Source organism: Sphaerodactylus townsendi, linkage group LG04, assembly GCF_021028975.2.
Source record: "Sphaerodactylus townsendi isolate TG3544 linkage group LG04, MPM_Stown_v2.3, whole genome shotgun sequence".
NCBI lineage: Eukaryota > Metazoa > Chordata > Lepidosauria > Squamata > Sphaerodactylidae > Sphaerodactylus > Sphaerodactylus townsendi.
Genome location: NC_059428.1, coordinates 64,693,271 through 64,714,561, shown reverse-complemented (window position 1 = coordinate 64,714,561; position 21,291 = coordinate 64,693,271). Strand labels below are relative to the sequence as shown.

The 21,291-nt window shown below is 38.7% G+C and overlaps 1 protein-coding gene across 6 annotated transcripts in view; it reads left to right on the top strand.

Annotated features, from left to right (window-relative positions):
• The window catches only part of TIAM1 (TIAM Rac1 associated GEF 1), a 237,403-nt gene that overhangs the window by 80,625 nt on the left and 135,487 nt on the right, over positions 1-21,291 (top strand). Inside the window, exon 1 of one of the 6 annotated variants that reach the window (XM_048492827.1) lies at positions 13,699-13,813. The exons of the other annotated variants lie outside the window; for them this stretch is intronic. The gene's annotated coding sequence lies outside the window, so the exon portion shown is untranslated. Of the gene's footprint in view, positions 1-13,698; positions 13,814-21,291 lie in introns of those variants that run through there. 6 annotated transcript variants of the gene reach the window in all.

Genomic DNA, 21,291 nt, shown 5'->3' with positions numbered 1-21,291 from the left:
AAGGTCCATAACTTTGGACCCCCTGAACCAAACTTCACCAAACCTGGATGGTATCATCAGGAGGGTTTCCTAAAGATACTCTGAAATGCTGGTACTGCTAACATAAACATTCCTCCCCTGACCAAAAATCCAGTTTTGAAAGATTTTAACTCTTGTGTTTTAGCTTGGTTGCTGATTGAGCTAAGGTTTTTGTACTTTTAAAGTTATTGTTGAGACCATATTGTTTTTGTTGACCCTCTTTTCCACTTACAGAACTAGTTTACTGTTTTTCTTTGAAATAAATATTCAAAAACATTTAACCTACTGATGCCTCAACTAATGTAATTTTATTGGTATCTATTTTTATTTTTGAAATTTACCAGTAGCTGCTGCATTTCTCACCCTCGACATACTCGAGTCAATGAGTTTTCCCATTTTTTGTGGTAAAATTAGGTGCCTCAAGTTATATGTGGGTCGACTTATGTACGAGTATATACGGTACTTTTTCTCTGTCTTGTCAAATGGTAACCTTTTTTATTTTTAGCCTTTTTATCACTGTGGAAGGATTCTCAACTAAATGGCTATGGTGCTATTGCAGTCATTCACTTTCTTGATTTTCCTGCATGAACAGGGGAACCAAATATCGAGTATCTGTGAGACCATAGAGGAATAGGTTATAACATAGAAGAATCCAGAATTCAATTGCCCGTCCCAAAATATGTGCTCTTTATAACCTTCCTCTAACAGATAGGTAGGTCCCTTGTGGTAAAGCAACCTGCCTTTGAGCAGGAGCCAGACCTTCTGGTGTAAGTGCATACCTGAAGTGCTGGCTTTTGATTAAACTGAGGGACAGGTCGAATTCCTGCTCTCCAATCACTCTCAGATTTGACCTGTATTGAAAGAAAAAAGATTGAGTTTTGAATGTGGTGGCACTAAGATAACGAGTCATGCTTAGTTGGTCATTTTACATCTAAACCTTTGCAATTAAAAAGAAAAACCTCCTAAAAGAGATTCTGGTAATGAGGTCTGTCTAGTTTGGCTATCTTGCAGTTCACAGCAAATGGAACACTTCAGATAAGGAGAATGATCCAAAAGAAAAAGAAAGTAGTAATACTGCTCATATCAGATGAGAAAATCATCTTTCCATCTGTGTTATTTTAACTATAACTCCTCCCTCTACATTTTTTATGACTTGAGTAAAAACTGGGAATTTATTAGTTCAGATTTCCCTTAGAATGGCGTAAATAACTCTCTTCTTTACAATTCGTCCCTTTAACCATCTTAAATAGTTCACCAATAAAAGGTCAAAGTTATTTGATTGGGATGATTCTGGCTCATTGCTTTTAACAGGTTCTTTAAATGTTTCTTATCATTATTTGATGAAAATAGTGGAGAACAGTAGCTTTATTACTAGTCAAATTGCAAAACCCAAGGAGGGTACCAAGTTGTACCTGAGTTAACAGGACTAACAGCTGGCAAAAAATTACTGCCATTTAATTAAAAATGTTATAAGCACAGTCAGTTATACAGTGACAAGTGGGAACCGTGAAGGACTTGTGGGAGAAATCTTGTTTTCCCCTCATTGACTAATTCTTCCTTCCCTTTCCTGAAAGCCCCCATAGCCTCTCCCCTTTTTTTGTTTCCTTTTCTCCTTCAAAGGTTGCCAACCTTAATTAGGTAGTACGATCATTGGTGGCTGCAGATAAATGCTGATGATGATTACAGGTAGCATATTATTTTTTGACTCCATTCCTTTTCCTTGTAAACACAGCATATTATTATTTATCATCATTTGGTAATTATAGTGGAAATTTGAATCGCAGATGTGTACTTCTGAATGCTAACATATGGACTTCGTTGCATCCATGAAGAATGTCATATTAGCTGCTCTGTAACTATTAAATAATGTCAATGAAGCTTATGCTGTTAATGTATAAATAACACACTCTAACAAAAAAAGGAGTAAAATTATCTGTTGTTGACCACTGACTATTGGGGGACAGGAGAAATATTCTTGCTGCATGACTTCATTGCTTGCACTAGAGATATGGTCTGCGGGGCAGTTCTTATAGCTGAGGACAAGGTGCAATTTGCTCATTCCATACATTCCTAAGACCTCAGTTGTGTAGTGAATTGGAAGATTACATTTAGAGTGACTTAAACAATTTATTTAATTTCAGGTGGACCTTTTATGGTTTGCCAAGAATAACATTCAGGAAGATTTTCTGTGTGTTATCAAGAAGCTCAGGTGTGTGTGCTTTATTCTACATGTTAGATGATTTAAAAAATAATAATTCCACACTTCCTTGCTCAGTCAAGGGAGGAGATGGCATGCATTTCAAATACTCTGTAAATTATTCCTAAGCTTGCTTTTGCTCCAAGTAGTATGATTTAAACAATGGGTTAAGTCATGAGGCAGAAGTTAATTAGCAGGTGTTTCAGGGTGTGACAGCCTTCTGACATTTATTAGGGTTCAGTCCTGTCTCTTCGGGTGTTCTGTTTAAACATGCATCCGCCATGACGCCGTAGTCCTTCCCTCACACTGTGTGTCAAGGAGCAGGTAGTGACTTCTTTGCCATGGACTGGATCATATTGATCAAGAGCAGATTCAAAGTCATGGTTGCCTGATTGTATTTAGAAGAGCATGTTAACTTTGGGAAAGTGAATATCCTGCAGTCTGGCCTTGTGAAATAATTATGGTAAGGAGCTTTGCTGGAGATGCTGCTTGTAAGATCTTATCAAATTGTAAGAATTGTTTGCATTGATTTTGAAGATTTTTCCCCTGAAGAATGGTTACGAGGCACCAGAGCAGGTAAAACATTTTTTGGGGTGGTGGTGGTGGTAAAAATAACTGAATGTTGGAATCAATTGAATGATTAGACAAGGCTCACTACCTGGAATTCATTACATTACAGAAGAAGCTGCCCAGTAAAAGCTGCCACATTATTCCTTCTGCTTGTGGCAAATAATTATTGGGAATAAACAGCAGATGATCTCTTTTTAACCATCTGTCTTGAGGATAAAGCAAAGATTTCTAATTTATGAGCCATTCTAAAAAGCTGGATCACAGTGCTGTTTTGAACAGAGAAGTTTGAGCACATGAAGCAAATCTGATGGGACTGGCTAACAGAAGTTAACAGAGCAAAGGTCGTTTTATGGGCAGTGAGGAGAAAAATCTTCCAAGCATGGAGAATAGTATGAAAAGAGAATGGGACTGGGGCAGAACTTCAAAATGGGGAGAAATGAGGTTGTGTTTCCTGGGTAGCATGAAGAACATTTTGGAGTTAGAGGAGATATTGTGAGATGGTGTATGTATGGTCCATGGTCTTCCCTGCACATGACTTCCAGAACAGTTCAACTTATTACGGTCATCGAATAAACAATACGTACATATACGGCCAAAATTCATCAAAAGACCCTGTAGAACAAATATTCAATTTAAATATGTCACTCTAAACTTACTTAAAATTACACATTTTCAGGTACTTAACAATTTAAAAGAAGTATGATAATTGTCAAGCTTGCTCCTTCAATTTTGGTCTGTACATATTATACAATGAACCTTATAAACTGCTGCACAAAATTTATCAACTTGACTGGTGGCATATGGGATTTCATCGGTTAGAACAGTGGTTCTCAACCTTCCTAATGCCGCGACCCTTTAATACAGTCCTTCATGTTGTGGTGACCCCCAACCCTAATATTTATGCATTTTACATATGGAGAACACTGATGCAGAGAGTCTTAGGCGACCCCTGTGAAAGGGTTGTTTGACCCCCAAAGGCGTCCTGACCCACAGGTTGAGAACCACTGGGTTAGAAGCTTGTCCATCCTTGATGATTCTGAATGTCCAGGAGATGCAGAACATAAAAAAAAATTAATCCAACCTATCCATTATCATAAAATTCATTTGGAGGCTTCTGTATTACCGTCTTAAGTTAATAGGTTGATACAGAGTCTGGAAAGGCCTGTTCTGAACATACAATGGGCATGAGTTGACAAGCCACTGTTTTGCCTTGAAGGGCTATTGGCAAGGGTGTTGTCAGTCAAACTCTGAATCTTCCCCACCTGGAATGTGTCACTCCTGATTTTAGAACATGCTCAGACTGTAATGTGTCTGCTGTATGAATCACCTCTCTTTGTTCAACTTCACATGTAGGTCCGTCTGTTTAGCTTTTACCTGATTCTTTCAGGATGGGGAGAATAGTTACAGGCAGTGCTGAAATGCAAACTGAATGAAGCAATTTTCTGTTCCAGCCAAAAAATTGGACTACTGTACTTGCTAAACAGGATTAAGCCCTGTATCAGCATAAAATACAGTCAGTGTATTTTGCTATATTTGTAGCTTTGCCTTAATTCCCCTTATTTTTTTTTAAAAAAAATTGGTGTTTCTTTCCAATTAAAAGCTCAAGAGTTGCAGCATTTTTTCACCTTTAATTAAAATGAACCAAGGTGACTCTCTTTGTTATCACGTGACTCTCTTTGTTGTTTGTATTTCTGTAAATAAAATGTGATGTTTTTATATAGGAACCTCAGGTACAATTAATTACTGTAGGAAATATCAGGTCAGTTGAATTAAATTGTGCAAATTGCTGTGACAGAAGGCAAATGGAAACAGTGCTGAGAGCAAAAAGGTGCATCTTGTTGAATGCTCTTAAATTTTAAAACTATTTAAAATGGAAGTTCAGTAAGTAATTTTGCTTGGTTACAGTTGGTAAATGTTTCTCTTTCGAGATCAAAAGTAAAATTATGCAATGTTTGCCAATGTATGTAATAACCAGATGGATACTGACTTTGTTTTCCAGTAGGCAAACAGGGAACCTGTGAAGATTTATGGGGGTGAGAAGGTGGGTGGGCTTGCCACACTGTCTCGACTTCTCCCACCCTTGGCACTGCTTCCCCTTGTTTACTCCAGCTCCCGCTGTCATCCATTGTTCGTTGTCTCTCTGCTACATTTCCCTCCTCCTACCTTTCACTTACCTATTCCTATACCCATTCTGCTTCTCCTCACTTGAACATCTTTGCCCTCCCCTGCAATGTCTGGAGTAATCTAAGTCTATAGGATATATAGCTTCTTTATATAAAGCATAAGCAATGAACTCAACACATACAACAATGCAAATATTACATAGTAGGATCCTCCTTATAGTAACAGACAGTACAAGCTGTACATCGTAGTGTAGTCTAAAGTCCCCAACTCTTTACCAAGCATCGTTTGGAACCATTTTTATGTTGTACAGCCAAGTTACCTGTGTAAAAAAAAATCCCTCTTGAATAATTTAGTTTTGCATAGTTAGTGGAAGGCCAGAAGAGTGAAAACCTTCCTGACGTCATCCATCAGGCTATTCCATAAGGTGGTGGTGGTGGGTACAACAGAGAATGGATGTGTGTGGACTAGGATTGCTGTAGTGGCAGGCAAGCCTCTGTATGATAATGTAACCAAGCTTACTTGGGTTTGGCACCAGTGAACTCACACTACACAAAGCTAAAAAGAACATTATTGGGAAAAAATTGGACAAAGGTATTAAAACAAGATATAACAGGATGCATAGAAAAATAACAAAGCTAACTTCAAGTCAAGGAACTTTTATTGGCATAGTAATAATACAATGTTGTGTACATAGGATTCATTCAACTGAATAAGGAAAGAAAAAAACTGGCAAAAGAATATAAAATGAATTTTTATACATTAAAAAGAGCAGAAAAGGGGGAAGGAAGGTATTGTTCAAATTTTGCTCCTGGAGTTCTGGCTTATGTACAACAACAAAGCTAGCTTGCTGACTACTTACTGAAGTAGATGGGATATTAATAGAGATATTTCAAGCCACAGAAATGGAGTCCACCAAAATATTGACAAGAACATGCCAACAATATGGAAAACAAAACAATGGCCCACAGACTGGAAACAGTCAATTATCATTCCAATTCCCCAAAAAGGAGAGATTAAAGACTGCAGCAACTATCAGTCTGTCACATTAATTTCTCAGGTGAGTCAAGTGATGCTCAACATCTTACAACAAGGACTCTTACCATATATGGAATGAGAAATTCCTGATGTTCAAGATGAATTTTTTTCAAAAGCACTGCAGATCATATTGTAAACTAATGTTGGTTACTGAAGCATACAAGACAATTTCAGAAAAATCTAGTGTTTCATAGATTTCAGTAAAGATTTTGACTGTGTGGATCATGAAAAGCTATGGCTAGTTTTAAAGGAAATGGGTGTGCCACAGCATCTGATTGTTTTGATGTGTCACCTGTACTCTGGACAAGGAGTTACTGTTACGACAGAGAAACAGAATGGTTGCCAACTGGCAAATTAATCTGTATGCAGAACATATCATAAGGAAAGCTGGACTAAATTTAGATTAAAGCAGAATCAAAATTGAAGGGAGGAACATTAACAATTTGAGATATGCCTACGATACTACTTTACTGGCGGAAAATACAAAGACTTGAAATGACTGCTGCTGAAAGTTAAAGCAGGAAGTGCCAAAGCAGGACTACAACTAAACTTCAAAAAGACAAAAGTAATCGCCACTGATTACTCAGCTTTCAGGTGATCGATGAGGAAATTGAAATTGTTGGAAGACTTTCTATTCCTTGGCTCCATTATCAAGCAAAAGAGACTGCATCCAAGAGATCAGAAGCAGATTGAGACAGGGAAAGGCAGTCATGAAGGAGCTAGAAAAAATTCTTAAGTATAAGGATGTATTACTGGCAATCAAGATCAAGTTAATTTATGCCATAGTGTTCTCTATTACTGTGTTTGGATGTGAAAGCTGGACAGTGACGAAAGGCGACAGGAAGAAAGTAAATTCCTTTGAAATGTTATGTTGGAAGATACTGTGGACTACCCAAAAAAACCCAAATAAGTGGCTTCTAGATCAAGTCAAGCCTGAACTGTCCCTGGAAGCTGAAATGACTAAATTACAGCTTTTGTACTTTGGCCACAATTATGAGAAGACAAGAGTCACTTGAAAAAGCAATCATGCTAGGAAAGATTGCAGGCTGCAGGAAAAGAGGAAGACCCAACCTGAGATGGATTGACTCTATAAAGTAAGCCATGGCCCTCAGTTTGCTAGATCTGAGCAAGGCTGTTAACAATAGTACATTTGGAGGACATTGATTCATAGGGTCACCATGAGTCAGAAGCGACTTTGCACCACTTAATATACAAAATATGCTGACCCCCTCACAACCAAATCATAGGGCTTCATGGAACCTTCCAGGGAATGAGTGAACTGCTCCCTTCCAACTGAGATTCTCAGATGCAACACATGATCCAATTAAGCCTGTCTGGGAACATGACCTTGAGACAGACTGTTATGGGGGAGCGCACTCAGCACCTGCAAAAGGCAGAAAACTAGCTGAGACTGAAAAATTTAGGACTGCAGTTTATATCTAGGAAAAAATAGGAATCTGTGGCCCAAGCAATGCAGGAAAATGGGTCAGAAAACAAAGAGTTAATCATTGTCATGTTTACCAAAGTTCACAGTTGCTTGCAATAATAGAAAACATTGATGCATTCATTTTGCATGCACCATGATGTGGGTAGTATTAAAAAAAACTGACCCAACCATTTACTTGCAGACTTGGTTTTCAGAATGTTGTGGATATGACAATATGTCAGATTAATAGTGCATGTCTACTTGCTCTGAATGATTAATGCAATTTAAAGTTGGAAAAGAATGACATGTGATGAGAAGAATTTTGCAGGAGTAATAGAACAGACAACATTCTGCCAAGTAGCTATTACAAATTATTTAGTAATGGCAACAGGCTTCACAAGATATAGAATACAGAAGTAATGAGGACTTAAAGGACTTTTAATTATAAGGGCAAATGCACATGGGAGTTGTTAATTCCTGAAATAATTTTTCTCAGCTTAACTTAATTGTTTTTTTAATTGCAAAGGAAGTTTGTGAGTGTGCTTAATGCTAAATTTTTTAAAGAGTTGCCATAATGTTGTTCCTGCATTGAAGACTGGATTCACAAAGTCAGGGAAGACGTGTGGAAATAACTGAATGTTATTTCTATCTATGTATCATGGTTCTGGTGATGACTGTGTCAGTCTTGTGCATCACAGTTACACAACAAACTTCACAATACTTTGGGATGTCTGTTAAAACAAGCACAGCCTGTAAATCAAGTTTCTCTTTCAATAGGAGACTGGAAATGTGTGTGGTCAAATTTATCATAATGCCTTGACGAGTAGTGAAGGGGAAACATATAAATATATTGTGTGTATGTAAAGCCTAGATTTAAATTCTTTCATATACACAGATCTAGAACTGGTTTCCAGATCATGTAGAAGCAAGAAAAGAGCAAGCACAAGTGTTTGCTGCCGCCACTGCTTTCCCTGCTTCTGTTGTGACATAAGGAAGACATCTTGCTTGCAGTGAGCTTTCTTGTGACAAAGTTGTGACTGTAGTTGATGTTGTCTTATATGCTGTGGAAGTTGGAAGCATATACATTTGTAGAGCAGTGGGTGGGTTTATTGTGTTTATATTGTGAAGCTTATATGTCGTTGGATAAGTTACTCCATGGTGATCAGAAAGTGAACATGCTGCATAAACTGATTCAGGCTTGGCAGAAGTTGTTGAAGGTATGATGTAATTTCTCACAAGCCTCTTCCTATAGGTCCAGATGTTATCATCATGATGTCTCGTCTTTTGGAGACAGGAACTGAGGTCATGTAAAACAGCCATGAATATGCTGGCAAAATATGGAGCCATGCAGGTATCCATGGTTGTGCTTTTGACCTGAAGATACAAGCTATTCCCAAATTTAAACTGTCTGAGGTTGAAGTCAAAGCTGAAAAGCTAGGTGGCCAGTTGGGCTGTAGTGTTATCAAGGATGAAATTCCTCATAGCTTCACATAGTCTTCACAGTGTATGTTGGTGCATAAAAGTTGTACAACACTGGTTGCTAGGAGGGTATTTCCTGGGAGAATTTGAATTTTCAGGGAGTTGGTAAAGATGCGTCAGTAACTAGGGGTGCCAGTAGTATAAGACTTGAGGAGTGCAGATGTTACTACATTGAAGTTGCCAGGAGCAATAAGCACATTGAGGACCAGATGGCAGGCTTTTGGTCAAGACTTCTGGAATGTTTTGGGCACATTTGCTATTATGCATCCTCAGGATTTATCGGATTACATTTTTTTTTAAATCCTCACAGCGGGCTGGTAGTCCATAAAATACAGTTTTTGAAAGTTACTTTGCAGACTCCTATATATAATCTGTACATGAGGACATCACTTTCTGCTTTGTCAGCCTCTGTGTATTAGTGTGGTGGTAGAAGTATTTCTCGCACTGTGGGAGGTGGAAATAAGCCTCAGGTCATCACAGTGATTACATCTGTGCGTGTAGTGGTGGAGAAGAAGGCTAAGATAGAAACTTTTGTGATGTGGGGTGTGGAGGATAAAATAAAAAATGAAAGTGCCTTGCTTGCATTTACTCCCCAGTAAGAGGCACAAGCTCTCTGTGGGAGGACAGCATTCACACAGACCTATTTACTTGTATGATTTGAACTGTAACTGAAATTTTGTGATACCATATGAATTTAAGTCCTACTGACTTAAATAGGTCCCACACAGACCTATTTACTTGTATGATTTGTATGATTTGAACTGTAACTGAAATTTTGTGATACCATATGAATTTAAGTCCTACTGAACTGCATCAGTGATGTGTGGTGGAATATTTTCCCTTGCTGTACTGCAGTGGGGAATTTTCAATTTCTAAAAATGCATTGCTTTACAAAATTAATTAGTAATTGAATGCATCAAAGCAGTGTGGTGCAACTGTTAAAATATTGAACTGGGATTGGAGTATCTTGCATCTTAGTCCAGAGGTTGGCCATTAAGCTTTCTGAGTGGCCTTGGACTAGTTACTCATTCTTAATCTGACCTACCTCACAACGTTGTTGTCAGAATAAAAAGGAAGAAGAGAATCATCTATCACCCTGAGCCTTTGGTGGGATGATGGAATGAAAATGTAGATAGATGTATGAATACAATGCCAGTCAAATTTGGCAGTTTCACAACTGGTGACTACCCTGCTGAGGTAAATAAAAAGCTTGCACAAATTAAAGCGCATTAAGTATGCTTCGTTGAATTTTTTAAATCTAAATTTCAGTTAATCAACTGCTGCCTAGTTTAAAAAATTCTGACTTCATATGGCATAAAACATGGCATATTTCAAAAGTAAAATAAACATATTTAAATTCGTTCATAATTAATTTGCACCACAAAAAAATTCCATAAAGCCCACCTCCCTGCACTGCATATCAGAGATTAGAACTATATATGGGAGAAAATAAAATAATTTAAATATATGTTTCAGCTTATATGTTTAGCTGCAAGGGAGGCAAAAAAGAGTTATGAGGAATGCATGGCTGTGAACATCAAGACCAGCAACAAACAGTTCTTCAAGTACATCAAAAGTAGGAAGCCAGCTAGTGAAGCAGTAGGCCCATTAGATTATGAAGGAACAAAAGGTGTGCTAAAGGATGACAGAGAGATTGCAGAGAAGCTGAATGAATTCTTTGCATCTGTCTTCACCCAAGAGGAGGTGAGGAAAATTCCTGCGCCTGAACCATGTTTCTTAGGAGGCAGATCCGAGAAACTAGCGAAGATAGTGGTAGACAAGGAAGAAGTCCTGGCAGCCATTGATAAACTAAATGCTACGAAACCCCTGGCCCAGATTGCATTCACCCAAGAGTTCTTAAAGAGCTCAAGCATGAAATTGCTGATCTTCTCATTTTAATATGCAAATTATCCCTGAAATCGGCCTCTATCCCTGAAGACTGGAAGATGGACAATGTCACACCAATCTTTAAGAAAGGATCTAGGGCAGGGGTAGGGAACCTGCGGCTCTCCAGATGTTCAGGAACTACAATTCCCATCAGCCCCTTTCAGCATGGCCAATTGAAAGGGGCTGATGGGAATTGATGGGAATTGTAGTTCCTGAACATCTGGAGAGCCGCAGGTTCCCTACCCCTGATCTAGGGGGACCCAGGATATTACAGGCCAGTCAGTTTGACATCTGTTCCTGGTAAATTAGTAGAATCTATCATTAAGGATAAAATTATTAAACATGTAGAAAAGCAAGACCTGCTGAGGAAGAGTCAGCATGGTTTTTGCAGAGGCAAATCCTGCATTACAAACTTACTAGAGTTCTTTGAGGGTGTAAACAGGCATGTGGATAAGGGGGAACCAGTGGACATTGTCTACTTGGATTTCCAAAAGGCTTTTGACAAAGTTCCTCACCAGAGACTGTTGAGAAAACTCAGAAATGAAGGAATAAGAAGGGAAGTCCTCCTATGGATTAAAAACTGGTTGAGGAACAGGAAACAAAGGGTGGGTATAAATGGGAAGTTCTCACAATGGAGAGATGTAGGGAGTGGTAGGGAGTGGATTCCCCAAGGGTCCGTTTTGGGACCGGTGCTCTTTAACCTATTCATAAATGACTTGGAAGTAGGGGTGGGTAGCGTGGTAGCCAAGTTTGCGGATGATACCAAATTATGTAGGGTGGTGAAAACCACAAAGAATTGCGAAAAGCTCCAAGTGGGCCTTTATAAATTAGATGAGTGGGCTAAGAAATGGCAAATGCAGTTCAATGTAGCAAAATGTAAAGTGATGCATATAGGGGCAAAAAATCCAAACTTCACATACAAACTACAAGGGTCAGTGCTATCAGTCACAGGCCAGGAATGGGATTTGGGTGTCTTAGTTGATAGTTCCAGGCAATGTCAACTCAATTCATGGCAGCTGTGAAAAAGGCAAACTCTCTCCTGGGAATAATTAGGAAAGGAATCGATAATAAAACGGCAAAGATTGTCATGCCCTTATATAAAGCCGTGGTGCGACCTCACTTGGAGTACTGTGTTCAGTTCTGGTCGCCACATCTCAAAAAGGATATCGAAGAGATAGAAAAAGTGCAGAGAAGGGCAACGAGGATGATTGAGGGATTGGAGCACCTTCCTTAAGAGGAGAGACTGCAGTGTTTGGGACTCTTTAGTTTGGAGAGGAGACGTCTGAGCGGGGATATGATTGAAGTCTATAAAATATGCATGGGATAGAAAAGGTTAACAGAGAGGCATTTCTCTCTCTTTCTCACAGTTCTCGAACCAGGGGCATTCATTGAAAATGCTGGGGGGAAGAATTCGGGCTAATAAAAGGAAACATTTCCTCACGCAATGCGTGATTGGTGTTTGGAATATGCTGCCATAGGAGGTGGTTATGGCCACTAACCCGGATAGCTTTAAAAAGGGCTTGGACAGATTTATGGAGGAGAAGTCGATTTATGGCTACCAATCTTGATCCTCCGTGATTTGAGATTGCAAATGCTTTAGCAGACCAGGTGCTTGGGAGCAGCAGCAGCAGCAGAAGGCCATTGCTTTCATCTCCTGCATGTGAGCTCCCAAAGGCACCTGGTGGACCACTGTGAGTAGCAGAGTGCAGGACTAGATGGACTCTGGTCTGATGAAGCAAGCTCTTTCTTATGTTCTTAGCTTAACATTTTACAGATGAAACTCATTTTATTGAGGAAAATTCAGCTACCTCATAATATTTTCATTATACATATACAAAATCTCACTTGCAGCGATTAGCAAAGATATGATCATGAATCTAAATTCAGTTTGTAGTAGGGAACAGACTGCCTGTTCTCCTTGTTTGATTTTCCCTCATGATTCCTTGACCTCAGTACGTTGCCTGTGGAATTGGAGTTGCCAGTGACACTCTTCTATAATTACAACTGATCTCAACTCCCCTAGAGAAAATGGATGCTATAGCAGGTGGACTCTATAGTAGCATTATACTCCGGTGAGGTTTCTCCCCAATCCAAACCTTTCCATCTCTAGTTCCCAGCCCAAATCTCCAGGAATTTCCTAACCTGCTGTTGGCAACTCTGGAACACATGTTTCAAACTAGCCAAGTTGCCATTTCAAATTCATAACTTGTCTCTGACTATCTGCTATACAGTGGAACCTTGGTTTTCATTGGTAATCCGTCCGAAAAGAATCAATGAAAACCGAAACCGATGAAAACCGAGGCAAACTTTTCCATAGGAATCAATGTAAATCCAATTAATCCGTTCTAGGTACTCCAAAAAACATACCAGAAACACATTTTTGGTGAATAAACATAGTATTTAATGCTGAAAACAGTAACAAACAATAACACTAGGACCAGCTTCACAGCCAGTGGACCAATGTCGCACCAGAAAGCTGTCCAAAGAGGTCTGTTTCTGACGCCTCTTTAAGATTTGTCTGAAATGGGGCAAGACATTGTCATTAAACAAGTTGCAGACATGGCCTGCAACAGCTTTGTCTGGGTGATTATTCTCCACAAACCCCTGCACTTTACTGCAAATCAATGAAAACCGAGACAAATTTTTCACTGAAAAAAATCGAAGAAAACTGAAACCGATGAAAACCGAAGGCAGTGAAAACTGAGGTTCCACTGTACTTTTAATTATTAGCAAAACTTGCATTTGCTTCAGGTTATTAATTCAAGAGACCTTGATGGGGTGTTCTCTGGTACTTAGAACTGGGGAAACTTTAAAAGGCTGAGCAGGATTCCAACTGGCTTCTTTTGTCCGTGTGAAAATGCAAACTAGAGAGAGGAGAAACAGGAGGAGGTGGGTGAGAGCGAACCTTTCAAACACACCCAAATCACCCATCTGCAGTTAGCATGAAACTTCACAAGTTACACCCACTTTCTGAGCCAGAAGCGGAATGAAAGACTCACGCTTCCTCATTTTTTGTTCTTGGATCTGAGTGCTTTGTGAAACCTGACTGGAGAACATGTCTGTGCTACTGATTAATGGTATGTTGCTAATTCCTTTTTTTTTAATTAAAAAAAGTATTTTGTTCTTCTAGTGGATGTACATTATTGCTGTACATGTTTATGTGTGTGTCTGTGTTGGAGCAGTGCTAAAGTTTGTACAAGCCGCTGTGAAGTTGGCTAAATGCCATTTATAACCTGTACGATTTTCTTCTCTCTGTTGGAAAAGGCAAAATAGCTAGAGGCAGAAAGGTGTTCTTTTCTCTCTTATACCGAATAAACTTGCAAAAAGGGTACGTTTTCAGAGCATTGGATTGCTTTGCTAGGCAGTAACAAAAGTTGCCCACAGTTTTTAAATAACTGGACTTCTAAGAAAAGTGGGTTTGATTTAATGGGAGTGAAGCATTTTAGTAGCTGAAGTTCCCAAAACAGAGAGGTCTTGTGTTACCTGGTAAAGATGCACATTCTTTCATTCTGTCTGGCATTGACAGCATTCATATCTAATCTAATGAAAGTTTCCAATTTTTACCAAGATGTTGTGACGAGCATTGAAAATTGGGATGGTAATTCTTAAGTGATATGTGTATATATACTTTGACTCACCATAGTTGGAATTTCAGTGTAATATGAAACACTGCTGAGTAGTTTGAGTTGTCATAAGGCAAAAATATGATCCTAAATAGATCTATTTGGAAGTAAATCTTATTTTATTTAGTAGGACTTACTCTCAAGAAAGTATTTGAGAGATTGTAGCCTATGTCCCCCCCCCCCAGCATTTCCAAACAAGCTTAATGTTAGTTAATATATTTAATTTAATTTGAATTTTGCTGTTTTTGAGGAGTTGCTTCACATATAACAAATTCTGTCAACCTGAGTGATCCAAGTAGAAGCAAAATTTATCAAAGGAATATACTTGTCTGATTCAGCAGTTATCTCTGTATCAGGAAACTGACCACTACCTGACAATTGTTATTAAAATCCAATTCAACTGAGACAATGCAAAATCTTTTTATTTCTGCTGAAGTTTAGGCGAACAGTGTCTGGTAGTTCCAAAACCATTTCCTCTGTTTTATGCACAAGTATTCGAGAAATATATTGTCAGATAGTACAACTGTAGATCAGCTGCATTCTGAACTATATCAGATGGCATGGTAATTTGTCACCCCACATAATTTCCCTGGAGCAGACAAACAAAAATTTATTTTGGTTTAATTAAGTCAGTGGGTTGCTGCTTTAGAGTTAGTTGTATCATTTTATTAGATTATCTGAAAATTTAAGTTTGGAAGTGTTGAATTCTGGGGTTGATTTAAATCAGCGGTTCTCAACCTGTGGGTCGCAACCCCTTTGGGGGTCGACCGACCCAGGGGTCGCCTTTTTATATTTTATATATACCAATTTTATGGTTGGGGGTCACCACAACATGAGGAATTATATTAAAGGGTCGCGGCATTAAGAAGGTTGAGAACCACTGATTTAAATGGTCATGTCCAACTTTTATTTTGACTGCTGAAAGATCCTTATGTGGGTGTGTCATTCCATCTCAAACTTAACATTCATAATTGCATTTTAAGATGTCCAAAATTAGCCATGGTAATCATGTGCTTAGGTACCGATCTTCATTTTCCCTAGATTATTTCTCCTGAAGGATAGGGTTGCAGCTCTGGTTGGGGAAATATCTGGGAATTAGGGGTGGGGGAGGGCAGAGTTTGGGTAGGGGGGACCTCAGCAGGGTACCATGTCATAGAGCCCCCCCCCCAAAAGCTGCCATTTCCTCCAGGGGAACTGATTTCTGTTGTCTGAAGATGAATTGTCATAGCAGGATGTCTCCAGGCTCCACCTGAAGATTGGCCACCCTACTAAAGGATAAAGCCCCCCTTCCCCAAATGTTCTGGAGTAGTGCCTATGAATTGAAGTGAGACTTGTGCAGGACTTTCTAGTTTTAGTAGTCAGGTTCACACTTCTTGCTTGGCAGTCTGTGGAACCCATCCTTGAAAGAAGCCGTTTCCTTCAGGAGGTCTGATCTCTGTAATTCTAGGAGAACTCCCGGCCTCACCTGGAGGTTAGCAACCCTGTATATTGACTGAATTATAGTTAAAGTGGATCTTTAGTCAGCAGCCTTAATTCTTGTAACTGTGAATGGGATTGTGTGCCTGTTAGTGTGTTTGGAAATGGAATCTTTGTTTAGGTTTTCTGCAGCAACAGCAATAAAATCCTGATGTCATTATCTGCTATATTATAATCATCTTCATGGAACACTGGAAAGTGTCAGCCTAGCATCTTGCAGATTTGAACTTCTACTGTACTGTAGAAGCTTCCTGGGTCATCTTGGGCTCATTACACTCTCTTCACCTAACTTCTTAACATTTTTGTTGTTGAGATAAAACAGAGGAGGATAAAACGAACTTGGAAACCACTTTATATACCTTAAGCATGGTATAAGTATCTGAAGGAAAAAATGTTTCAGAGAAATAAATGGTGATCATTGCTGACTTTTAGGTATATTCAAAATTTAAAATAGGCCATTGGCTATTGAAGATACTGAAAATAACTATTTGAATAGCTCGAAGATACATACCAACTTGGTTTGTTTGTTCACAAAAACCAGATTTGGAAGTCTTGCCATATAAGGTTGGTGGCTATCCTGTATAACATCTTTATACAAGAATTCTAGCTGTTTCATTCACTGCTTTTAGACTATGTTGGATCAGTCATTCACAGACGTTTCCCCAAACTTCTGTGATCCTTGCAGGTATAAAGAAAGGCTCCTTCCCCAGCATTGCCATGGATTATGGATTTGGGGCTCCAGCCTATGATTTAACTGTAGCATGTGTGGGTTCCTTACTCCTCTGAAAAGATCTATCTCAAGCTGTCCTGGATTTCAGGCCACTCCTTATCTTATTCAACAAGACAATAAAAATCTTGTGGCATGTTGAAGACTGTGGTATGAATATTCATGAAACATTTCTGATTTAGTGACCTCTGGTTGATGAAAACCTATGGGGTGATACATCTGTTAGTTTTTATGGTGTCCCCAAGAATGTTTGCTGCAAAAGATTAATATACCATTCTTCTTGAGATACAAATTAAAGTGTTAACTGTTATTAGATCTTAACCCTGGTCTTCCTTATTATGAAAACTGATCAATCAAGAAAAACAGTGATAAAGCTCTCTAGGTGAAATGCCATCTGATCAAAAGTTCAATTTTTTAAAGCCAGCTTTCTTTTTTTAAAACAATCACTAATAAAGCCAGAGCTAACCACTAGACTGCTCAGCAGCAAATTTGCTGTTAAAATAATTTGTGTCCTATTTTGAAATATATTTCTGGATATATACATTGAGTATTATGAAAGAGAGAAACTGTCACCATACGTCAATTAGTTTTGTGGAATACAATCCATAGTCAGATGAGAGGGATAGATTATTAATAGAACAGAGTGTATTGGCATCCAAGCACGGAACTATGATGGAGGTCACAGTACCGTGTTCTGAACACAGGATTTATGAAGCCCAGGCTACTGCAGCAGAAACAGTGATAGAAGTCCTATAAACATTTATACTTCTATTAAAAAATAAGTAAGAGTTGCACTCAAGTTTTGCTGTATCATGATCTAGAATTTCTGTCTCTTGCCTATAAATTACTTGCTGTTGGTTATACCTATACAAATTTTGATCAAATATAAACAAATCTAAAGATCTTTCTCATTTAGGTTAGCAGGCGTATGCTCTGCTGTTTAGTTGCTTTGTGGCTGTGTTAAAAGATGTCAGAACACACAATATTCTAACAGAAACAGTACATACAAAAAACTCATGGATAATTTTTTTTCAGATGTGAGTGATAGACTAATTTCTCTTGTCTCTTGTTCTCTTTCTGTGAGAGAAAATGCTTTCTGTGATAAGAAATTTTGAAAAGTTTGCTTGTGATTAGCAAGTACTTGAAGTTAAGTCCCATTTATCTTCAAGGAGCAGTGTGAACCTTTTGCACAAATCCTTCCCTTTGAAATAGATAGGGTTTCAGTACTGAGTCTTCCTTCTGTTAATTGGCCTCATAATGCACTAGACGGCTGAGAGGTTCATGTATAGACATCTGAGAGCCTTTGTATTTGCAACTAAGATACAGTTCTGTTTATTTTTAAATTATTATTATTAACATATATTATATGAGTATAAATGATAGCAACACAATCTGCCTGGCAAACAAAAACAAAAAGCCACATTTATTTTCTATCCTAAAAATACTATCATAATCGTGTATACAAACAGTGAGCCAAACTGCACATTGAAAACTGACGCTTGAGAAGGTAACTGAATTGCTGGTTTTTGTCAGGAAAAGTTGCTTTAAGAGAAGGCAGTTTAGAGCAGAAAAGTAGCAGGGAAATGTGGCTGCATTATCTTCTCTTGTTTACCATTTTTTTCAACTCAAAAAGAGGCCCCTATCAAAAAAAGAGTACCTTCTCCCATGGGATTTCAGAGTGTGTTTGGAATGTGGAGCTGGCAGGGTTAGAACTGTGATGAGCCTCACACAACTAATCTTTTTTCCATGGGTAGATAAAATGACTGTTGTTGTGCACAATAGCTGCCATCAGTGTAACCAGGTACATCTTTGTTACAGTGGCAGCACCTACAGAAGAAAATAAACTCAAGTGAAGTTAAAAATTAGCCCCCTTCCAGAAGAGAGGCGGGAAGTGTGTTTCATGTCTTACTGAGCTTTGGAACAAACAAACAAAACCGTTTGTTTTACCTCAACATGAGAACTTCCCATCACACCCCTTGCTTAAGAGGAGACATGATGAATCCCTCATATTAAATTGTAGGAGCTTCTCTCCTAAGTCTGAGAGGAGGATGGGAAATGGTTCATGGGGCCCTGAGTTTTGAACCAGGCACACATTCACTTTTCTTGGCTATTCCAATGCCTGGCATACTATGGCAAGCTTCCTCTTGAGTTTTTTGGCACTTGCAAAGGACTTGGGGTGGTAGGAACCACAAATTATTGCTGGTGGTTTGCTTGATTATAACCTGTATTTTGCATTTTGCATGAAGTGGATGCATGGTGTCCTCACTAGCTCTGGTTAAACATGGAAGTACCACATGAGGAAATCTCCCATGGAAATGGGTTTGGGTTACCTCCAGGGAACAGACAACAATAATGGATCGTGATAACACTGCTTTTGCAGCTGAATCAGCATGTAGCACTTATGTGAAACCTAAGGAAAGTTTAACTGTGGATAACATGTTACTGTGGACTCAGTTCAATTGATCTTGAGGAAGAAGTCTTGAGTTTTTATGGCCATCAATGAGATGCCCTCTGCGCTCTTGTGCCAGACCAGCGCTATGGTATAGCCTGGAGCTAAGAAGGAAAAAGCAGGAGGGAGTATGGAGCAAACCTTGCAACAAAGAGGCAAGAACATCTTCTTGTAAGATGCTTATGAAAGCCTATGAGATGGCAGTAAACGTTGTGAAAAAATATTATTTTGCAGCTAACCTCGCATCTACAAGTTTGCGTCCAGCCTAGCAACTGTCGGCCTTGAGGGAAAGATCCCAAAAAAGATAGATAATTGGCTTTTAACTGTGAGTGTTATGTGAGCTGTTTTGTGGACAAAACCTTGTATCCGCCCCAGGATCTTCTAGCCAGGGTTGATGCACTAAAGGAATTAGAGACCTGTTGGCCATCATTAGGTCCATCATTGGACCAATTCAGCCAACTCTCCTAGGACAATGTGGACTGAGTTTGCAAGCTGCAAAGTCTACTACTTGCCTCCTAGTTCCATTCCAATCCTGGTTGGTAAAAGCCAGCATGGATGAGGTACGGGATCGTTTGAGGGAGTTTGTAATCTTTCCCTCAATACTGGAAAATTTCCCAGTACTTTGTAGGAGGCCGTAGTGAGACCACTCTTAAAAAATACTCCATCCCTAGATCCTTTTGATCTAGTCGATTACCGCCTGGTGTAAAATCTCATCCAACATTTCAGTCAGCAGCTCTGCTTAACAGGATACATTTTAAAATGAACATATTTCTTAAAAACATTTTCTTGCATACACAGCTTTATCTTCAGTTATACAGTAAAGATCCTTGTGTTGTGGTGGCAGCTACTACCAGAGCAACTTCTTAAAAATATTCCCAGCCAGTATTCTGATACCAATAAGTAATTCCAGATCAACAGAAGGAACATAGGCATAATGTGAGTTAATATTTTTTAAAGAAACTTTTAATTTTAATTATTTTGCAAAACTAGCACATGTTGTATTTCATCATTATTTCACATGTATTTATATGACTACTAGGAACCGTGGAAACGAGCTGTCAGTTCTAAAAAAAGGAAAAAAATTAAACCACGTACACCACTAATCAGGTTTTTAGTGCTCTGTATGTTAAGTTAGTATTCTGTTTGCTTATTTTAGCTGTCTCTATGCCTAATACTAAAGTGGACTGATATGCTTCTTTCAAGTTTGTGAAGAAGTGTGCTTTGATTGCTATTGACAGATGAAGGCTGGAGTGGGCCAAATGATTGGCTGTTTGATGCATTCAGGTCTGAATTGGCCATCTCTGACACTGTTTAGGACTATGATAGTGCAAACATAATACTAGCTCTGCAAAACCATGGTTACAAACTGATAGTCAGCTTTGGGCATGTCCTTCCCTTTCTGGAATTATTTCTGTTATTTCTTCCTGTTTGTATTACATGTGCTTTTGTTTATATGCTGTATTTTTAGTCTAGTCTTTCTTTTTGAGATGCAAAGCAGATTACATAGTATAAATTGATATAAACAATATGAAGAGATATCTAATAAGCAATAAACTTGGACTAGGATGAGAGAAATCTGTATAAACATAACATATTAAGCATGATACAGAGTACAAGACAGAAAAATAGTATTACATCAGTAGAAAACAGTGCAGAGACAGCAATATATGGTATTTCTCATCATAAACCAGCAGTGGAAACCATGGTTGCTATGTGGACCAGAATTATGAGAGAACCTGGTTTTTCATTAACCAAGGTTTTGTCATTGCATATGTAATATGAACCTACAGCTGACAGCCAGGAGGGGCTGGAAAGGAATTCTTTGTGAAAAGGGAGATGGAATATATGTGTTCCTGAGACTGACTCCCAATTTGGGAGCCAAACCAGACATATGTAGATACATTTAAGGAGCAATCCTAAGAAAGTCTACTTGGGAAAAAAATTCCGATTTTACTTTCAGAAAAGTCTCCTTAGCATCCATACATTGTACTATAGCCATCATTCACAACTCTTGTTCATACAGGAAAATTCAGTTGCAAATTATTGCCATAGCACAATGATAGAGCAACCAAGTATAGACGCAGCTTTAGACATTGTAATGAAGTGAGTTACGTGGGAAGTATTTATCTACCCCCTAGACAATTAACAGGTCCCCCCCCCCTCAGCTGCACTTTATTTCTTTGAAAACCATCTCTTGCCATCTTTGTTTTCTAGTTCCACAATAGTACCTGGTTATTGCACTGGTTCTAAGAGGCACTGAGAGAAATCGTCCACAGTTGT